We start from the raw sequence: 22,644 nt of genomic DNA on the forward strand, positions 1-22,644 counted from the left end.
CGCTGTGGGGGACAATTTGCTTTGTACAAATCAAATAGTGATTACTTCTGTTAAATTGCCCCTTTAACGTTATTTATAAGTCAATGTTTCAAGCTTGAAATTGGCAAAGACTATCTGCCATTAGTTAAAACATCCCTGCTGTTTGCTTAGGTTACAGTAGTTTAAAATTCCTGCAAAAATGCTTAACCCTAAATGGTTTAAACATGTAATTTTTTGTTGGATTCTTGATATTACCAACATTGGAACTTGAAAGTAATCTTGGGTGATGCTGCAATGATAATTCTAACTTGAACCCCTTTCACAATTACTAGTTTTTACTTTTGATTTTATTTTTTTCTGTTTTAAATTTTACTCATTGTTTTCCATCTTTCCTGCCACCAACACTGTGTTGAGCCATTGCTGGAGGCATGCGCTGCAGATAATTGAGTAATATAATTATAGTCTGTTGCTGAGCCCTCAACTCTACTGCAGGCTGCTTCTTGCACAAGAAGTGAATCATGTGCACCATACAGCACAGTAGGCCAGAGAAGGATCAAAATTTGGTCTGGAAAAAATAAAGATTCTTAGGATTTAAGCTTAGATTTCTAATGAAATTCAAATTTAACAAATTCTATTTACTGTCTAAGCATTGTTTGAGAAGTGAAAAATTGCAGAGCTACGTGATGCCTCACGTTTTGATATCATGTAACTATTTAGAGGGTAATAAACAGCAAAGGAAATTTTGATAATAAAAGATATATCTTATTTTGGATAAAGACATACTGTTCAGACATTCTTGGTAAATTTTATGAAAGTCATAAAATGCTCTTTAAACTAGCCTGAATATAGTGAGCAAGAATGATTCTGAATTCTATTGCTTTTCTTTAAATACTAAGTGAATATTTACTGCTTGCAAAACTTTAGATGTGTAACTGGTTTTTTAAAAAATATTTTATTTTATTTTTAAAGGATTTTATTATTCATGAGAGACACAGAGAGAAGCAGATACATAGGCAGAGGGAGAAGCAGGCTCCCCATGGGGAGTATGATGTAGGACTTGATCCCAAGACTGGGATCACAACCTAAGCCAAAGGCAGACACGCAACCACTGAACCACCCAGGTGCCCTGAAACATTTTATTTTTAAGTGATCTCTACACTCAATGTGGGGCTCAAACTCACAACCCAAAGATCAAGAGTCGCATGCTTCACTGACTGAGCCCAGCCAGGCACCCCAGATATATAACTGGTTTTCTGTTCCTTAGGGATAACTTTGGGGTGATCCAAGCTTTATATATTTTTTTCCCAGTGGATTTCCACTCATGATCTACATATGAAACTGTGTGGAATAAACTATATCTAAACAAAGAAATGTATCCATTTCAGCAGTTGAAATGAGTAGTCTTTAAGGGGTCAATTATAAGCTTTCTTTCTTTTTTTTTTTTTTTTTAAAGATTTTATTTATTTATTCATGATAGTCACAGAGAGAGAGAGAGAGGCAGAGACACAGGCAGAGGGAGAAGCAGGCTCCATGCACCGGGAGCCCGATGTGGGATTCGATCCCGGGTCTCCAGGATCGCGCCCTGGGCCAAAGGCAGGCGCCAAACCGCTGCGCCACCCAGGGATCCCCTAAGGGGTCAATTATAATATTTATATTATAAGTATATAAATATATATCAGTTACAGTATAAGTGGCTTAATTTCAAGTAAGACATATAAAAACTTACATATGTGTCTTGTAAAGAAGACTCAGCTAAGTGGGCTCAGTATTAATGGCTGCAATAAAAGTAAATCTAGTTACCAGAGGATCAAGATTTTAGTTGTAATTTAAATGAAGTTTTTCATGATGTATAGGGACATAGATATTTTAATATCCAATCCAATATGCCATCTACTAGTACAACAGAAATAGAAGCACCATGCTATGTGTGCCAGACCTTCAATATTCCTTAGATGTTCTATCGTTTGATGGAGAACTTTTCTCATTGATCTCCTGCAAGCCATTTTTGTGTAGATACATTGTCATGTAGACATGGACTTTTATCTTGTGGTTTTTCTTTTCTGGTCTTTTTATCAGTTCTCCTTTCCTGTCCATGCTGGAAGCACACATCATGCTGTGTAGTGTGCCACATGTGAATCTAGTCTGCTAATTGTCTATTAATGACAATACCAAGAATAATGGGTTGATTGGAATGACACTAAAAACAGCATTAATAGGAATCTTGAAATATTCTTAACTTTTTAAAGTATCAATGCATTTTGGACTACTTATGCAGACCAGTGGATTTAAATTGTTACAAACTTCTAAGGAATCCTTTGATTCAGACAATCCCATGGCTTGGTAATTCTGTGTTAGAAAAAGCATAGCTCCTAAATTTAGGATTTATTAAGCTGAGTGACTATAGTTAGAAGAGTTTCAAAGCTGATTTTAGTACCTAAGTTCCATTTACAGGGTTGTGTATAAAAAGGTTTGAGAAAAATCAAAGAGCATGATTTGAATGAGATCATCTAAGATTGCCTCAAAGAAAATCAGGGTGCATTGAACGGAAATTCTAGAGAGAAAGAATGAAATACAATTCAAATTATAAAAATGCCTTTGAAGTGGATAGCTACTGTTTCCTTTAGTATTTTGATGCTGAATCTAAAATACTTTAAAATTTGGGGTCTGCTTTAGCAGCATCCATCCAATATTATTTAAAGGAAAGGGAATAGTAGAAATTGGTAGAAGTCTTTTTGGAAAATAGCATAGGAAACTAGACTAGAATAAGCAATGCATGAATCTTTGCTTTGTGGGGAGGGTATGGCAGTCAGGAGGAAACCGTGTAAAATTCAGCAAAGAATTAGGTCTTTGCAGGAAGCTCATAGATATATTCTCTTAAAATGAAACATATAGATGTCATTTTGGAAACTTTTCCTATCTCACAGTCCTTTATATGTCATTATCATCTCTGCCTGAATGGCCCTGTGCATACAATAATTGGGCTTCATTTCTTAGTGTTAGCCCTTCCATCTCTGGGAACACTTCTTTCTTCCCTCTGGTTCAAGGACTTTTCTCCTGAGAGTCTGCTTCTTTTTGAAACATATCATCTTCTATGCTGGTTTCATATGTTTGTGGATGTGTTTGCTTTTCTGGGGAGAGGTCCATAGCTTTTATATCAGCTTCTCAGAGGGATACATGTACCCCTTACTGTCCGCTGTAGGATGCAGACAGTATCTCTGTTTATTCAAGCCTAAGAAACTATTCCTTCTTTTCTGTTTTATCTAGTTCTTAAGCAACTCAACACACTTTCTTAATGGCTTCCCAATCTTTTGGGCCCAACTTTCTCATAGAATTATTAATCTCAATCCTATTATGTATATAGGATACATATATCTGAATCACCTGGCTGACTTAAAAAAAAGTATACGGTTCCTGGGACCCATATCCAGAAATTCTGAATAAATTTATATGTGGGAGTGGCAAGGGGGTGGGTACAATATTGAATATGTTTTTAAAAGCTTCCCTAGATAATTCTAAAGTGCTGGAGAACTGCTGACCTGAAGTGTTATAGAGCTTCACATTTTAATTAGTCATGGTAAATTAGTAACGATTTTGAAAATTAGCATGAAAATATCTTTCTATGCTGCTTGTGGTGATCAGATTTGATTATGAAGATAAAGGGGAAAAGAGCAAATGGGTCAGGTTACATTTACATATTTCAATTGTTGACACCTGCTAGGATTATGTCCCCTCCAAATTTATGGTAAAGCCTTGTTAATGTGATGAACTGTACCTTTTATTTAATAAATCCTATGTAAGCCATTAACATAAATATACATTATAGAAATTTGACTCAAAAGCATTTAACCTAAGCATAAATGTTAAATCATGTGTACTACTCGTGAAACTTTCATCAACAAAACATTACACTCCTCATCTCTTTCAATATGCAAGAATCTGACCAGTTTTCAAATTAGGTCATTGACACATCTACTACAAGGATGCTAAGATTCTAAGATAGCATGTTTCTGGGTTTTGTAAATAAGGTTCGTGGAATACAAATATATCCTTTAATTCCCCTGGTTTCAATATTTTAGTCCAAAGCCTCTTCTTCTAGTCTTATACAAAATCTATATTTATTTTTTTCAATTGAATTCACAGGGCTTCCTGCTTCATGAAGGATATATTTTTCTTCTCATCCCATCTCCATTTTCCTTTGATTTTAAAATCAAGATTCAAACCAAGTCTTATTCATTGATGAGCTAAATAAACTGTTCTCTAGCAAAGAGGCTGCTTTCTAATTAGCTGTAGGATATAATTAGTACATTCTCTGGGCCAGTAAGAATTGGATTTACTAGATGCCAGCAACTGTCAGTCCGAGGAATATTAGCGGTAAGCAGGCAGAAGCGTGGGTGGAGGAATGAAGATAAAGGAAGGCTAGCCTTCCTTCAGGCTGTCAGGGTTTGTGTGTGAAAATTTCTGTCAAGTTAATCACTTGTACTATTAAATATGTTAAAGCTTCAATTTTCAATATGCAAGTCTACTAGACCAAAAGGAACCACAGAGGATTCTGCATCAATAGTCATGTATTATGGCAATTAGTCCATGAAGTACAAAGCTGCCATAGACATAAAGCATCTTAGCTGAAAACTAGAATCTTGGCTCTAAGTCAAAGTTTAATTTTTGATAAAAGCCTGCAATTGGCTTCAGCATTTGTCTGGCACCAGGACACCCCGGACCCACGATAAAATTATATTATTTCTTAATAAGAAACCAGACCATGAAATAGTTTAACTCTACCTCATTTTCTTGAAGTTCCAATTTATCTAATCCAATTGCAGACACACGTATGTGGATCAAAATGAAGATCTGAGAGCCTTTTGAGCTGTTTTTAAGATCTGAAAATAGAAAGTAGCATACTAGATTTGGTTTTGAAATAAAAATACATTACTTACAAATAGAGCAAAAAAGTTTCATATTTGACTAAATTCTTTCAGAAATCTCTTGTGAGCAGAGATGTGATATGAAAAGGGGCATTGCAATTTTATGTGAAAACAATCCCCAAAGCCCTTCAAGCACATTTTACTTGACCTCTTTTTTTTTTTACCAGTTCACTAGTGAAGAAATAGTAGTTACCATGGACACTTTAAGACTATTCAGAATTTCCTAGTGTTCAAAGTATAATAATATTATTGATACATATTATAAAGCTTTATTAACTCTGGCTCTCATAGTGTGAATCTATGAAATTGAATAAATTTATCCAATTCTTGCTACAAATTTCATAAGTTCTGAATAAGCTAGAGGCACTGTGCAAATATATATATTTCCAAATACATACACATATTCCAACAATATGTATTCCTAATATGCATGTGGTTGGCCCTTAACACATGTTTGAACTGTGTGGGTCCACTTATAGACAGATTATTTTCAAGAAATATACATACAATACTGTAAATGTATTTTCTCTTCCTTATAATTTTCTTAACATTTTCCATTCTCTAGGTTACTTTAAGAGTACAGTATGTAACACTTATGACATACAAATATGTGATAACTGACTATGTTAATGGAAAGACTTGGGTCAATGGAAGGCTAGTAGTAGTTAATTTCTTGAGGAATCAAAAGTTATATGCAGATCTTCAGTGGTATGGTAGTTGGTGCCCCTAATCCCAGCATTGTTCAAGGCTCAACTGTATATTCTGTGTATTCCAATACATATATTTTCAAAATGCAAGTATTGATAAATATACTTTATGTAAGTATATATATGAAATTTTAATTAGAATTCAGGTGATGCAATCTTAATTCTAATTTTCTTCACTGTCAACTCAGTTGTATGTGTCTCATTATCCTGTGTGCGGGTGATATGACTTGAATAACATCTTCCCCAAATTTGCAAAACTTTAACTCCAAAAATGTAACTGTGACTTTATTTGGAAATAAGATCTTTGCAGATCTAATCAAGTTCAGATGAGGTCATTAGGTTGGGGCCTTAGTCCAGTATCACTGATGTCTTTATAAGAAGAGAAGTTAGGCACTGACCAAGGAGAACATGAAGTAAAGACACAGAGATACAAGGAAAAGAATGCCCTGTGGAAGAGAGACAGACACCCAGTGAGAACACCATGTGACATTAGAGGTAGAGATTAAAGTCCTGCAACTGTAAATCAAGGATGGCCAAGGAGTGCTGGCAACCACCAGAAGCTAGGAGAGGCCAGGAAGGATTCTCCCCTCTAGGTTTCAGAGGGAGCCAGGCCCTGCTGACACCTTGATTTTGCACCTGTAGCCTCCAGAACTGTAAGGCAATATATTTCTGCTGCTTTAATCCACCCAGTTTGTGGTACCTTGTTATAGAAACCTTAGAAAACAAACCCAGGAGTATATAATAAATCCCCTGTCACAGGAAGGATTAGTATCAAAATGAATACATCCATTAGTTAGGAGTGTCATGGGGGAGAGCCCTATCCAATGTGGGGAAAGTAGACTGAATCTAGTCAACACAACACATTTTTATTGACTTCCCACACTTAGGGAGATAATGATTAAAAGTCATTGGAATTGCCCTTAATTATTTCATCATTTAGACCACTTCTAAGGTTCATATGACTCTAAAATATTTTAATTCTATGGTAATTAAAGTGTATTAAGGGTGGAAAATCAAACAGCTTGTCAAATTGCAGATAAATTTAATAATAAAAGCATACAAGGAAGTGCCTGGTAGAATGTGTTTGCTTAGGAAGATAGAATTTTGATCTTAAAATGCCCAAGTATTAAAGATGAATTTGTTAATATGATATACTTTTCCTATACCATTTTTCCCTAAACCAAAAGAAGGCCACTTGTAATACAAAGTTTGATACATGCATATGATCATAAAATAACATCTGCAATATAGCAAATAATATATAAAATGTACACACAGTTTATGTCTATGCAAATGTATTTATTTATTTATTTATAGGTTTTATTTATTTACTTGAGAGAGAGAGAGAGAGAGTGAGCACAAGTCGGGGAGAGGGATAGAAGGATAGAGGGGGAAGCAGACTCTCTGCTGAGCAAGGAGCCTGACAATGTGTGTCTCGATCCCAGAACCCAAGATCATGACTTGAGCCAAAGGCAGCCATTTAACCAACTGAGCCATGCAGCCACATGCTTCCTTATTTAAATAAAAGACTTGTGTTTTCAAACTCTGTTAACTGGACAAATGTATATAAAATGACCGAAAAAGGTTAGGTTTTAAGCTTTAGAAAACTAACCATTGTGGGTATACTTTCACTGGTTCCATGTAAATTATTTCACTTTTTATCATGCAAATTTCAAAGTATGTGCAAAATTAGAGAAAAAAATGAAATCGTTCCCCATGTAGCTAACACCCCATTCCAATGATCAACATTGTAAAGTATATTAAGAGCCACTTTCATGATTCAAGGACCATGAGCCCACATCAAAATTATCAAATTCATTTTATAAATTCAATAAAGTTGCAGGACACAAAATTAGTATGCAGAAATTGGTTGCATTTCCATACACTAATAATGAAGTAGCAGGAAGATAAATTAGGAAAAGAATTCCATTTTTAATTGCACCAAAATAATAAAATATCTAGAAATAATTTTAACTATGGAGGTAAGAGACCAGTACTTTTCAAATTATAAAACACTGATGAAAGAAATTAAAGGCAACACAAACAAATGAAAAGATATTCTAAGCTCATGGACTGGAAGGATTAATATTGTTAAATTGTCCATAATACTCAAAGCAATCTATAGATTCAGGCAATCCCTATGAAAATACCAACATCATTTTCCACAGAACTAGAACAAACTATGCTAAAATTTGCATGAATCCATGAAAGACCTCAAATAGCCAAAGCCATGTTGAAAAAGAAAAAAGCTGGAGGTAACACAATTCCAGATTTCAAGATCTACAACTAAGCTGTAGTAATCAAAACAGTATGGTAATGGCACAAAAATAGACACATAGATCAATAGAACAGATTAGAGCCCAGAAACATACACTTATATGGCCAATTAATCTATGATAAAGAAAACAAGAATAAACTATGTGGTAAAGCTAGCTCTTCAAAAAATGGTGCTGGGAAAACTGGACAGCAACATGCAAAAGAATGAAACAGGACCACTTTCTTATATCACATGCAAAAAGAAACTCAAAATGGATTAAAGACCTAAATGTGAAACCTAAAACCATAAAACTCCTAGAAACAAACATAGGCAGTAATGTCTTTGACATCAGCTATAGGAAGCTGACATTCCCTTTCTAAGGCAAGGGAAACAAATGCAAAATTAAACTATTGGGACTACACCAAAATTTAAAAACAAACAACAAAGTAAACTTTGGCTGAGTAAAGGAAACTTATCAACAACAAAATGAAAAGGCAACCTAACAAATGGGAAAATATATTTACAAATGATGTATTTGAAAAGGGTTTAATATCCAAAATATATAAAGGACATTTGCAGCTAAACATCTAAAAACCAAATAGTTCAATTGAAAAACGGGCAGAAGACATGAATAGACATTTTTCTCAAAGAAGACAGATAACCAACAGACGCATTAAAACATCGTCATCAGGAAACTATAAATCAAAACCACAATGAGATATCAACTTATACCTGTCAGGCTAGAATAAAAAAGACAAGAAATAGCAAGTGTTGATAAGGATGTGGAGAAAAAAAGGAACCTCCATGCACTGTTGGTGGGAATGTAAATTGGTATAACTATTGTGGAAAACAGTTTGGAGTTTCCTCAAAATTTTAAAACAGAAACACTTGAATGATCCACAGTAATTCTACTTTTGGATATTTACCTAAAGAAGATGAAGACACTAATCCAGAAAGACATATGGACTCCTTTGTTTATTGCAGCATTGTCCATAACAGCAAAGATACAGAAACAGTTTAGGAATGAGTAGATTATGGGAATAAAAGGCACAGAATAAGTAATATAGTTAGTGATACTGTAGTAGGCTTGTATGGTGACAGAGAGTAGCTACACTTGTGAACATAGTATATAATACATAAACTTGTCAAATCACTGAAACTAATGTATAGTTGTATGTCAACTCTACTTCAATAAAACATATCAAACTCATTTTAATAACTTTGTTAATACTTGGGTATTGTCGCACCCAGAACAATGACAGGCTCATGGTAGACTCAATATTTTTGAATTAATAGTATTGCTGTTTTACAATTTAATTGCAGGGGGATTTGGGGCTTATACTTTTAAATTTTTATTTTATTATGTTTTACTTTTTAACGTTCTGTGGGCATTTTTAACATTTGGTGGTAACATATTTTATTATGTTTTACTTTTCAACGTGGTAGACGTTAGGAGAAAGACTTTAGAAGTCCGTATTGTGATTATATTAAAAAATCACTCATTTATGCTCAGCAAGGTGAAATATTGTTTTTTCTTAAGGTAGACCCTTAATCTAAGTAATTTAGAAAGTAGTAGAAATTTTAAAAGTGTTGTTCTTTTAAAAAAAATCTCTCTCTTCAAAAAAAATTTTAAATATATATTTGCAATCTTGGTGCTTTAAAAATTATTGTTGTATTGAATATTTTCCTTTATCATCAGAATTAGTTTTCTGCTATATAGTTTTACATTCGTGATCTATTCTTTATTTGGCCATTTTTCTGCTAATCTTTTCAGGTTTTATCTATTATATAAAACAGTATGACAGTCCTTATATATAGATCTTTAATTGCATCCCTAATTATTTCTTTAAGACACAGCCCTATAAGTGTAATTATATTGATAAGTCTTCTAAAGCATAATGCTAAATTCCTTTCCAGAAGTGTTATGTTACTTCATTCCACCATGATAACTCCTCAATAGTACTAGATGTTAGCTTTTAGAAAGCCTAATTTAGAGAGGGAAAATGTAGACTTTATGTTTTAGTTCACAGTTTAAGAATACTAGCAGAGTATACTTTTTTCCGTGTAAATAAAGCATTTGTATTTATGTTACTTATTCACATTTTAGATTCTTTGCCTTTTTCTTGAAGTTTTATTGTTAAAATTATTTATTTAGAAAAATAAAGTTATTTATTTGCAAATCATTAAATCACCATCAAATTAATATTTAATAGGATTATCTGTTCACATGGCTTTCATGTGTAACACTTCAATAATTACCCTGTAGTGGGTTGGATACCCAAGTCACCATCTCAATACATGTTTCACCCCATTCACTCCTCATCCCCCCCACCCAGAGCAACTGAGTGGTCAAGTGACTGACTTCCATTCCAGGGGCAGCCCCAGGGTGTCTAGCTTAATCACAGGGATCCCATCCTCCTTGCCATTGATTGGTTCAAGGTTCTAGGTCTGAGCCAATAAGGACATTGATATGATAAAAGAAATTTGTTCTGGATGGAGTGGTGAATTAATTTGGGCAAATGAGATGTAACTGGAAGTTGCTTCTGACTCAAGAGAATGTCATGGGGAGAGCCATTTCCTTTCTCCTGGATGGTGTCATCCACAGATGTGAAGTCTGAAGTGCAGTCATCATTTAAATACCAGCATAGAGAGGAGGGCAGAACCAGGAGAAGAGTGGCAGTCCAATGCTACAGAGTTAAGTAACCACCAGAATCTTTTCTGTGGCTGGACTTCCAGGTTCACCAGCTAATGATTTCCTTAGAGCTTAACATTGAGTCTAATTTTCTGTTATTTACAAAGAAAGTATCCTAAATGATGCTTATTAATATTACCCATTAAATACAATCCAGATTTTAACCTACATATTCAAGGCCCACTCATATTCATTTTCTACTACTCCCTGATTAATTCCTTGTATACCAGCTGTGTTACAGTACTTACTGGGCCTTCCAGTTTTTGTTGTCTTAAAGTATCATTCCTCAATCATATATTATGAAAGTTTAATTTTTCTTGAAGTTCCAACTCAAATCTTGTCTCCTCCATAGGACAATCCATGATAACTTCTGCTGGAGTGATTCACACACATCTGTAAATTATTACATCTTTCATTATTTTGGTTTTTTTTTCCATTCATTCATTTGCCCAGTGCTATGTACTTTGGCTCTCACATATATCATTACCTACCTCATGGATATTCTTTCCATCCTATCTTTCCTTCAAGATTGTTAGCTCCTTGAGGACAATTATATCTTTTAATTTTTATATGTCATGTGAAGTTTAGTGATGTGTAAACTATATTTTATTTCCTATGAATCAGAGATTGTCATAAAATTTCCCAAACTTTCTGTTCTACGAGTATGTTTGTTCTTTTTTATCTGTGGAAGTGAAGGAAGTAGGGGGTCAGTTTGGAAAAATTAATCAAGTCAGTGGTGCAATATAAATATAATTTATAAATTACAGGATAAACTACTGACAAGATGAGCACGAATCTATGATGGTACTGGAGCGCCATTACCTCCACAGTGCCTTGAACACTATTCAACATGTAGTCAGCTTTCGATAAATATTATTTGAATATGTGAAGGAAGGCTACAATGAGGAAAACAGTAGCAAGAACTTTGAAAATCACTGAAATGAGTACATTAATGACATGGGCAGATTTAAACAAGCTCCAACTCTTTTAAAGAACAACACAAAACCTGCAGGATTTAGAACTCTAGTTTTGTGAGCTCTGTAGCTCACAAATAACATTTGTGAAACAAATGTTATTTAAAATTAATAAATGATACAGCTCTGGGTCTTTTTAATGAAGTTCTGAGGAAATGAGCAAGGAGATTGAGTTGTATTCTATACTTTCATGTGCTAGATGGACATACATTTTATTGACATAACTGAATTTCTGATTGTTTAGTAATTGACCAAAGTCACATGGCTAGTAAGTAACAGAGCTGGGGCTGCATCAGTTCTGTCACCCTGTAAGGACCTTGTTTCTTCTGCTACATGCTTCTATCAATGAAATAGCTGCCAAGCAATCTGTGATGAAGTCAGTTGTTTTGTGTAGTTTCCTGAGGGTGGGCGAAGGGACCAGGATCATGCCAGACCAGTGTTCCTGACATTCAGTGGCCTTTAATCCCTTAAATCAATCAATCATTCATTCATTCATTCATTCATTCATTCATTCATTCAATAGTTACCAAAAGGCCATCACATGCTAGCTACTGAGCTGTGTGCTAAGCATCCAACGTGAATAGGCACCATTTTTTCTCTGAAGGACCTCACAGAGTACTCAGTGACACAAACACATAAACTGTTAGTGAAAGATGCCCTGTAGTCTGTACTTCCCTATTGCACTGTTAAGGCCTCCTGATGATCCCTTATAACTTATTCCATTATACCTATCAATTGTTCTTACTTTTTCTTTGCAATAGCTTTATGCTGTTAACTATTTTATCTCTACAGCCCTAAACCCTCCCTTGCATCGGAAACTCACAGCCTACTCAACCATTTTCAGCTGGATGACCAATAGACACTTTGACATTTCCAAACTAGAACTCTGAATCCTCATCCTCTAAACTGCAAAGCTGGCCTTTCCTGGTCTTTTACATCTCAGCATGTAAGTCATTCTATCAGTTGCTCAAGCCAAACATCAAGCTGTCTTGACTTATCTTTGTTAATATGTGCCACATCTACCAAGCAAATCATATTGGCTTGACCTTCCATTATATTATAATCTCCATCACCACAGCTCTAATCCAATCTGGAGAGGCCAGAGCTCCCCAACTGTTTCCCCCTCCACCTCCTAAAGTCTATGGTCTTTCCTCCACCCAAAGGCAACAGTGGTTCTTTAAAAACAACAGCGAAGTCAGAGAAATGTCATATTAATTTTTAGCTCCAAATGATTTAACTGCTTTCTATTTCACTTACAATATAATCCAAAATCTTTATCTTGCATCAAAAGCTCTTCCTAATCCCACTCCACCATTGTCTAATCTCATCTCTTCCCACTCTCTTCCTTGTTCCTTTGGCTCCCAAACTGGCTTTCTTACTAATCCTTGAATAGAGCAAGCTCAAAACCTTGTTTAGGTGTCTGCCTGGAATAGTTTCCCTTCTTATCCACATGGGTCGCTTCTTGGTTTCATTCACGTCTCAGCTCAAAGGTCAGGTCTTAAACATTTCCATGACCACCTTAGGACATAACCCCTCTCATCACTCCTTATCCATATCCTCTGCTTTCTTCCTCTTAGCTTATTACTACCTGGAAGGTGTACTTAAAAAATTAAGTTTTTTTTCTGATGTTGTCTACCAAAATATAAGGTTGATAAGAATAGGGCCTGTGATGATTATTTTTTTTTTGTGCTAATTTGGCTAGGCAATAGCACTCAGTTATTCAATTAAACATTCATCTAGGTGTTGCTGTGAAAGTATTTTGTACATATAGTTAGCATGTATAATCAGTTGACTTTAAGTGAGGTGACTGTCCTCCATAATCTTGATGGGACTTGTCCAATCACTTGAATGTTTTTAAGAGGAAAACCAAAGTTTCCCTGATGAAGAGGAAATTCTATCTATGGACTTTGGCCTCAGCTTTCTTCCAGAATTTCCCCAGCCTGCCAGCCTGCTCTTTAGATTTCAGACTTGCCAGACCCTTCAGTCATGTAAAGCTAATTCCTTGAAATGCATCTCATTGTAAATATATGGAAAATATGTATGTATGTATATATATGATATACTTACACACTTATGTATTTTATATTCATATAGACTTACATATTTAAATTATACATAAGTATAAATTTTATATATAAAATATAAATTATATATGTATATACATTTTGTTTATATGCATCTACATTTTATGTTTGTGCATGTATGTGTGTATGTGTGCATGTACGTGCAAATGTGTGTACCTTTATCCTATTGGTTTTGTTTCTCTGGAGTCTCCTGGTTGATACAGAGACTATGCTGAACACTCCTGTTTTCCTCTCCAGATGTCACCCATGCTCTTCTTCATATCGCATAGATCCGTAGTGACTGCACTGAGTGGCTCCTTTGCCTTCTGCCTTGTAGTTGGAATTAGCAAATGGGAAACATTAGGAGGAAATAGAGAGGCAGGGGATGGGATATTTATTTATTCACTAGATTCACTCTGAGCAGGTCAGTGCAACTTGATAGTGATATTTACTGAAGATCACACCTCTTTTCAGACAACCCTTTCCTTGAATTTTCTCTTTAGGGTCTGGTAACTTCTCCCTCCTGTTGTCTCTTCAAGCCTAGAGTTGGTAACTACTTCCCACTATAGCTAGCTTTAAGGTATTGTATGTCCTTTGCTGATTTCCTTAAAACCTTTATAAATAATCTTTTCTACACTTCTGTCTCTTACCCTGTTTAGAAAAACCATGGGTTTCCTGCTGGGACAAGTGCTATAGGAGCTTCACCTTCCCGTTTTTCCTCTCTTACTACCATATCCCCAGGATCTAGAATGGTAGGATCTCCACAAATATTTGCTGATTTGCTGACCAAATGAGCATGTAGTCTTCATTTTATTCACTGGTAAGTATCTCTTACTTTCTCAGAGCATCTCGTGTTTATTTCTCCATACTCCACCCAGAACATCTCTCCACTTTCCCTCTGCCTGTGGATCCACCCACTGAGATCTAGTTTAACTTTAAACTTCTTCAAGAAAACATTTCCACCTATTCTAAGTAGCCAGGATTGGTCCTTATCTCTTCTGATTTCTCACTAAATGAAGAGTCAATCTATAAAACAGAATTTAGTGCTTAATCACTAAATTTAGTGCTTACTAAATAGATAGCTTCACACTTTTTGTTCTTGTTTACTGTGTCTTGTTACATCCTCGCAAGGAGATTTTAAGTTCCTTGAAGGCAATGATCACTTTTCATCCATTTCTTTTTATAAAACTTGAGTAACACTCATTGCTCATTCAATAATGGCTTAGAATAACATCCCTGCATGTTATTTCTACGGATATGGAATCATTGGAATTTTCCCTGATGATTTTGTGAAAATAGTTCCTTCACTGTGGTTGGTAAGAATTAAAAAATCTATGTACATTTTGGACATAAACACTCTATTTTAGGGTATAAGGCTGTCTTAAACTTTTTTTGTTGTTGTTAAGGCCAATTTCAATCTTACCTGTGGCTGTAACAAATAACAAATGATATTAACAGCAAAGATAAATTGCATCATCCTTTCTTTAATGCACAAAATATTGTTTTTTATGAACATAGAAAGCTATATGGCCTGAAGTATAGAGCAAAGGGCTATGATCCGGGTTTCTGATTTGAACTGAGCCATTCAATTTTGAGATGATCTCAGAGAAGCTATTTAATCTTTTCTGTACTTCCATCAATCTGGCAAGAGAGCCTACATATCTTAGGAAGCAAGAATGTGTTATTAAAAAAAAAAATCTAAACATACTATGTCTGAGTTAACAAATTTTGTTTCATTAAACTTTTAGTAAAACTAAAGCCTTTAAGAGCTAGCAGTTACAGCATTAAAATGGTAATGTCAAACTTAGATGAACAATATAGGCAGTCTTAAATGTGAGCTCACATTCACGTTGAGTAAATATGCCTACAGAAAATGCCATTCTTGTTCATGTGCCTAGATTTCCCCCCCTGTAAATAATAAAATCCGTCCTCCCTTGAGATCATCAGGAGGAGGAAGTGTGCCGGGCTGAGCTGTTCTCTGTAACGTGCTTTGCGGGAGAGCAAATGTGTTTTGTTGATTAGCTGGTTATTGCCACTTTCCATTTAAAAAGATCAACGTGAGCTGATTAGAAAACTAGAGAAAAGGAACTTTTAATGGCAAGATGAGGATATTAAAACCAATATCGTAGAGAACCAAATGGAGAGCATTAGAATGCATTATTGATTGCTCAGTGTGGAAAAATACGGCAATTACTCTGTGAATAGCAGGAAGAATGGACCAGATCGTCTACTGTGTTTCTTCAAGTTCTGTGATCTTATCTCTCTTGCAGTAATAAAGAGGTGAATGGTATTTTCACATGAGTTGGGAGGTATCCATGTCTATGGTACTTGAAACATCAAGGCTTTCTTTTTAAAAAATATATTTTATTTAAATTCAATTTACCACCATATAGTGTAACACCCAGCATTCATCTTGTGTGACCTCTTTAATGCCTGTCACCCAGTTGCCCCATCCCCCACCTACCTCCCCTTCCTCAACCATTTGTTTATTGCCTAGAGTTAGGAAAACACAGCACACAAATTCTCAGACCCAGCCGCAGAGCTTATAAATGTAGCACAATTGTCCTGTGACCTTATCATTTAAAATACTACTAAGTTGAATCTAGTAAAAACATGAATCATGTTTTTGAATATCTTCATAACTTTTCAAAAGCAAAATACTCAGATAAGTTATATTACTCTGACATTCCAATTTGATAACGACATTTTCCCATCGGTCCTATTCCTTTCCCCCTGATTATCAACAATATAAAGATCTAAAATTTTCAGGAAAAATACTATGTATTCCTAAACATCATATTTATATTTCAAGGATTTAAAATGTCTTTCTGAAGATCTTATATTATTATCCTACTAGGTATCATTCTGCTGTGGCGGTGTGCCACTCACATATAGCACATTGATATTGTGGCATTTCTAGTTGCACAATGTTGAAGATTTTCAAAGAAGATATCATAAAGTGCTAGACTTCAATACAAATTTCCCCCTGTAGTTTCTTCCACAGAAAGCAATCTTGTTCAGTAATGTGTTAATAGCACATTTTTTACATGAAGAGGTGAAGTCAAATTGTTGGAAACTAATCCATATTGGAAACAACAGGGAGTTCAACTTACTAGGATAAAACAAAACATTACTTAAATTTTAGTAAGAAAGACTGGCAATTCACGTTAGTTCTAGAGCTGTCTGAAAAAACAGTATCTAGCTCGGGAGGGAAGATGACTTAGAATCGGAGGTAAGAAAAGAGATGAAGAGAACTAATGGCCACATCCCATAATCTTGGCAGACCCATGGAATGACATGGAAAATTCTCCCGAGCTGTAGGGCTTTTAGCCTGACAGCCCTGATATGTCATCCTTCGTGAGGATACACATCCTAATTGGAAATGTGGCATTTTATGCATATGCACGCATGCAGTCAGCATAAAAGGGCAATACATGTCTTAGAGAAGATTCATCTTACAGAGATAATATGCATGGAGAAGGATTTGAACAAAAACCCATCACAAATCACCTTTTTGTGGTTATGTGAGTGAAAAAGAGCCCCCTGGCTCCCCACCAAATGCCATCAGCTGAGGTTAAGGAATTTTGCTCCCTGTCCTCTTATTTACTTTTAAATGTCCATCAATTTCTGAAGTGAATAAATACACTTTTGAGAAAAATACATTAGTTTTATCATAAAGTAGTTATTTTTTAAAGAAAAAAAAGATTTTATTTATTCATGAAAGACACACAGAGAGAGAGAGAGAAAGCGGGGGGGCAGAGAAAACAGGCAGAGGGACAAGCAGGCTCCATGCAGGGAGCCCGATGCGGGACTCGATCCCAAGACTCCAGGATCAGCCCTGGGCTGTAGGCAGGTCCTAAACCGCTGAGCCACCCAGGGATTCCCTATTTATCATAAAGTAGTTCTTATGGACTAACACACTATGTTGTGTATTTTCCCCCCCCAGTAAATAATATAAGAACTCTCATTTGGAGCACATGGACTCAATATAGATGTTTCTTTTTCTTCAACTGGTTTTTCTTACCCACATTATTTTAGTACAAAGAATGCTGCAGGATATAGTGGAGGAACAAAGTCATCGTTTATCCTGGTGACTTTGTTCACTGTTCAAAGTGACATCGCTGCTTCCGTCTGTGAAAGGCAGTGGGCTTGGTGTCCATCATGTAAACTTCTGGGGAGCACTGCATAGTGGGTGACTGAGCAGCTGGATGGCTAAGCCTAATCACCTCACTAGTACCTTCTGGCACAAATGCAGCCTCTGCCAAAGCCTGTAGTAAGGTTTCTTTTATCTGAGCTACATCGTCCCAAATATTAAGGCCAATTACAGCAGACAGAGGAGGCTTGTGATTGTAATTCATGCCCGTTGTAAAGGCCTTTCCCTCTATACCAATTCTGCAACCCTGTAATTCACTTTAAATAATTTGAGAATCATTCATTGTGTAAGACTTATTATCAATTGAAATGAAGATGTACCCTTGAAGAAGAATACTGTTAAGAATTATGATGTTAGTTTTATGTTCTGTGCTCTGGCCATGAATGATGCTTTAAGAGAAAGGGTAAAAGTTTTGTTTTTTTTTTTTTTTTTTTTTTTTTTAAACAATGACTTGAAAGCCAAAATTATGGACCAGCTGAACAAAGTTTAGTATTATATGAAAATTATCCAAATAACACAGAAAAAAAACCCCATGTTTTCAGCAAATTAGCATTTTATTTTGTCTGAATATTTAGATAATTGTGTCAAACTCTGGCCAAAATTAATCACTAAACTAGGCATTGTGAGTTTTCGTGATTACTTACACTATAATAATTGCTTGTCAAATGTCAAAACCAATCTGGCCTATATGCTGACTTTCTGCTCTCATATACGATTCTTCTTTCATTATATTAATTTTCAGACATGCTCATTTAGATCCCCAAATAACTTAATTCATTCCAAAATTATACTCCTGAGATTCTTTTCTCTGGGCTTCCTAAAAGGTCTTCTCCCTGCTAATTCAATCTCCTCAAAGCATTTTCACAATCAACAAATATGAATCATGCTATAACATTTTGCTAAATCTAATCATCTACATTTTCTCAGTCTTGGATATCACTCACCTGGCAATTACCCCTCTGAAATGGACTTTTGTAATTCTTACAGAACCAGATAACCAGATTATGTGAATTACAGTTGGAAGGCAGATGCCATGTGGTGTGAGATACAGAACATGGCTATTTAGGTACCACGTGAAAGGCTGAAGATACGGAGACTCTGTAAATCTTTCTAAAATGAAGATTTACTAGTCATTCACTCTGCAAGTTAGGGGACAATGTTAGAAGAGTCCTGATATCAGGGTAATTGCCAGTAGACTTCTTTCCTAATGAGTTGTTTCTTCATGGCAACTTCTCCCAGATGTTATTTTAAAATATCATAATTTATGGCATAGAATAGTTCTTAGCAGAAGCCAAAAATATTTTTCCATGTCATATCATTATTCTCCCTTAATTTATATAAAAATATTATTCTTCTTTAGAATATTTTTCTATAAAATAGAGAAATTCATTCTGTAGACCTGAATATTTAATAGTCACTTATGTAACAAAGGGAGAACCCTTTTATATTATCTCAGATAATGCTACAACAAATCATAAAATACCAAAAAAGTAACTTGGATTTTGAACAATTTTTAAAAATATTTTATTTATTTATTCATGAGAGACACAGAGGATGAGAGAGAGAGAGAGAAAGAGAGAGAGAGAGGCAGAGGGAGAAGCAGGCTCCATGCACTGAGCCCTATGTGGGACTCGATCCTGGGTCTCCAGGATCAGGCCCTGGGCTGAAGGCAGCACTAAATGGCTGAGCCACCTGGGCTGCCAGTAACTTGGATTTTGATTTGGAATAACAGCTTATGTGTTGGATGGGTGAATAATGACAACTTAAACAATCATTCTCTTTCACTGCTTGAATTCTTGCTTCCTGGGATGTTTTAGGAGGTTGCTGGCTTTTTGTGTTACTAAATTTTGATTTGGACTTTGTATTGAAAAGCTTGATTTATAAAGAAACATAGAAATGTTACAATTCAAAGATAGCAATTCAAAATAGCCCAGTTAAGAACATATTTGGCGGTGCTTTCGCTGGAAAGAAACAACAAAGTTTGAAGGTGTTGTGTATTTTAAGAAATATGATTTACTCATTCATTCAACATTGGATATTTCCTGTACACCATGTGCTCTGCAATCACTGGGGATAAAGAGAAATAAGTCTCTGCTCTTGTGGAGTTCAGCTTCCAAGGTGGTATTTTTAGAAGGGTGGGTTCTTTGCATTAGTATCACCTGAGATGCTTGTTTAAAATGCAGGTTCTGGCTCCTCTCTCTGTATATGAATCTCTAACAGTAGAATCCTAAAATATATACCTTCAATACGGTTTAACAAACTCCCTTGACAATTTGTGTTCCAAATTAAAGGACTAATTGTTGAGGCCTGGATTATTGCTGGGGCAGGAATGTGGTCCACAAGTCTAACTGACTGTGATGGTCTTGGGAGCATCGCCCTGCCTTTTGTTTACATCGAATATTTATTTCATAAAATGAAGCTAAAAGAGCTGACTTAGGTAATGTCTAAGATTCCTTTCACCACTGAGGTTCCTCTGGGGAAGGGATGATATTTTGCCATGGTACTCAAAACTGGGTACTTTACCCAGCTTACCCCTTTCTTGAAGTGTTACAACTTGCTGTCATGATCTCTGAGAAGGGATGACCCAACACCAATGCAAAAAAAATAAAAATAAAAATAATCAAATACCTGACTTCTGAATTTCAAAAGGCCAAGTCCAGGCAAAAGACAGATTTAAAAGACTATAAAATGAATCAAAGACACTTTTTTCTTGAACTCCCTAGATAAATGAAGATTTTATGGGATTGTGGAGAGAGACCAAATTAATCAGACTAAGTGACAGTACCAGGGTCTAGTGGGATGCACTTGGTTATAGAGGAATGACGTTGTTTCATATGTCCTTCATTTGTGCCATGGGATTCATGTCCCACATACATTACAAATATATTCACTTATAAATTCCTCCTCATTCTTCTAGACCCCAGTTAAGATTTCACATTTTTGTGAGGTCTTCTTGTTCTTTTCTATCAAACCAGAGGCATTTTTCTTTACATTCCCATTGCACCTTTTTCCACTTTCTATTATGGTTTGATCTTATTTCATTTTATGACAGTTGCTAGGATGTCTGACATACTGTGATTCTCTGAGAACCCCGAACTCTGGTACCCCCTTCAGGATGTACAATTTGGCTCTTTGCCTGTGTGTTCTCCTAAATGCCGTGGAATACTATTTAGTTAAATTGCTCAGCAAACACACTTAGGAGTTATTGCCATAGAATATGTAAAGACTGCTGTATTATTAGGTAGATGCAGTGAGTTTTTATGAAATAAAAACAGGGGCCAGCTCATGGAGTTGAGAATTAAGAAAGCTAATGAAGGTAAGATTGGAAAAGATTACTTAGCTTCCTAGCAGCCACAGTGAAAGGCACAGTGCTGAGTGAAATAATTCTCATTTGGTGAAAGATGCCAAACCCTGAGAAATAGCCAATATATCTTTGTTTTGAACTCAGAAAAATGTGTCATGTGACATTGGAAGAAAGGGAAGTTCACAGTAAACTCTCATCAGGTACGAGCAACAACAAATGAAGTCATGTAGAACATCGCACCACAGACTTGTCTAGACGAAAGACAAGGCACAATATGAAACTGTTGATCTGAAAAGACATTTCTGTGTGGGAATAGTTAATGTAATTTAGTAAATGCATATCTCTTTCTCATGATCAGGGCCGATAAAAAAAGGTGAAAATGAGGAAATCTCAGGAAATAAATGGCGACTCTGTCCTTATCTGGAGAAGCAATCGTCTCCAAGTTTTTTCTAAAGGGAATCAGTCAAGTGTAGATATTCTGTCTTATTGATTGAAAGGCAACCCACATACTTTCGAACTTAGGCAAGGTTGACATTTGATAAAATAATTAAAGAGCTGAACTTGTGTTTCTTATCCCTGGAGGTCTGCTAAGGAATACTTCAGGCAGGGCCAAGACTTCTCCAAAGGCCTTTTCAGGGAAGCACAAATGTTCAAAAACAATGTAAAATAAATCATAGTGTTTCCTATCATCAAGAATGGACAAAACGAATTTAGCTAAGACAGAGGTACCAGAGGTTACCAGAAGGCTGCCTATCATGACTGTGACCTTGGTAAGTTTCATTATTCATCATGATTATCTCAATCATGAGTCTATGAATCTAGCAAATCATAATCATACCCAAGATCATCCAGATTTTCTCTGTGTTTTCTTCTTTGAGTTTTATAGTTTTATGTTTTACATTTTGGTTTATGATCCATTTTTGGTTAATTTTTGTGATGGATGTAAGGTCTGTGTCTAGTTTCATTTTTTCGTGTGGATGTCCAGTTACTCCAGCACTATGTGTTGAAAAGATTATTAGTTTTTCATTGTATTGCCCTTGCTCCTTTGTAAAAACTCAATTTCTTTTTTTTTTTTTTTTTTTTAAAACTCAATTTCTTACCTTTATGTAGGTCTATTTCTGGACTCTTTATTGCATACATTGATCTATTTGTCTATTCTTTTGCCAGTACCATACTGTCTTGATTATTGTAGAATATTCCTAAATAAAAGGAAGAAAGGTTATGAGAATATGATAAAGCAAAGGTTATTGCAGAGGTAGGAATTTTTGCAGAATTTCTACACATGCATTATAGATCTATGTGTAAATAGTCTAAATTAATCTCTTTAACTTAGAAATCAAGAAATTTAGGGATTACCATCTCTCCTATTTACCTGTCCTAATTCTCTCCTATCCTGTAGCAAAATTCTACAAAATATATTTGTCTATACCTGCTGACCTCCAGTACACCATCTTGTTTCTAGCAAGGTTTTTTAAAAACTTGAAGCCTATATAAAATCTGGAGGATTAGTGCAATGAATAAGCATATAGCCTTCATTTAATTTCACCAACTGATAACATTTTGCCTCCTTTGCCTTCTCTCTTTCTCCCTTTC

This window comes from Canis lupus, chromosome 17 (assembly GCF_048164855.1).
Source record: "Canis lupus baileyi chromosome 17, mCanLup2.hap1, whole genome shotgun sequence".
Taxonomy (NCBI): domain Eukaryota; kingdom Metazoa; phylum Chordata; class Mammalia; order Carnivora; family Canidae; genus Canis; species Canis lupus.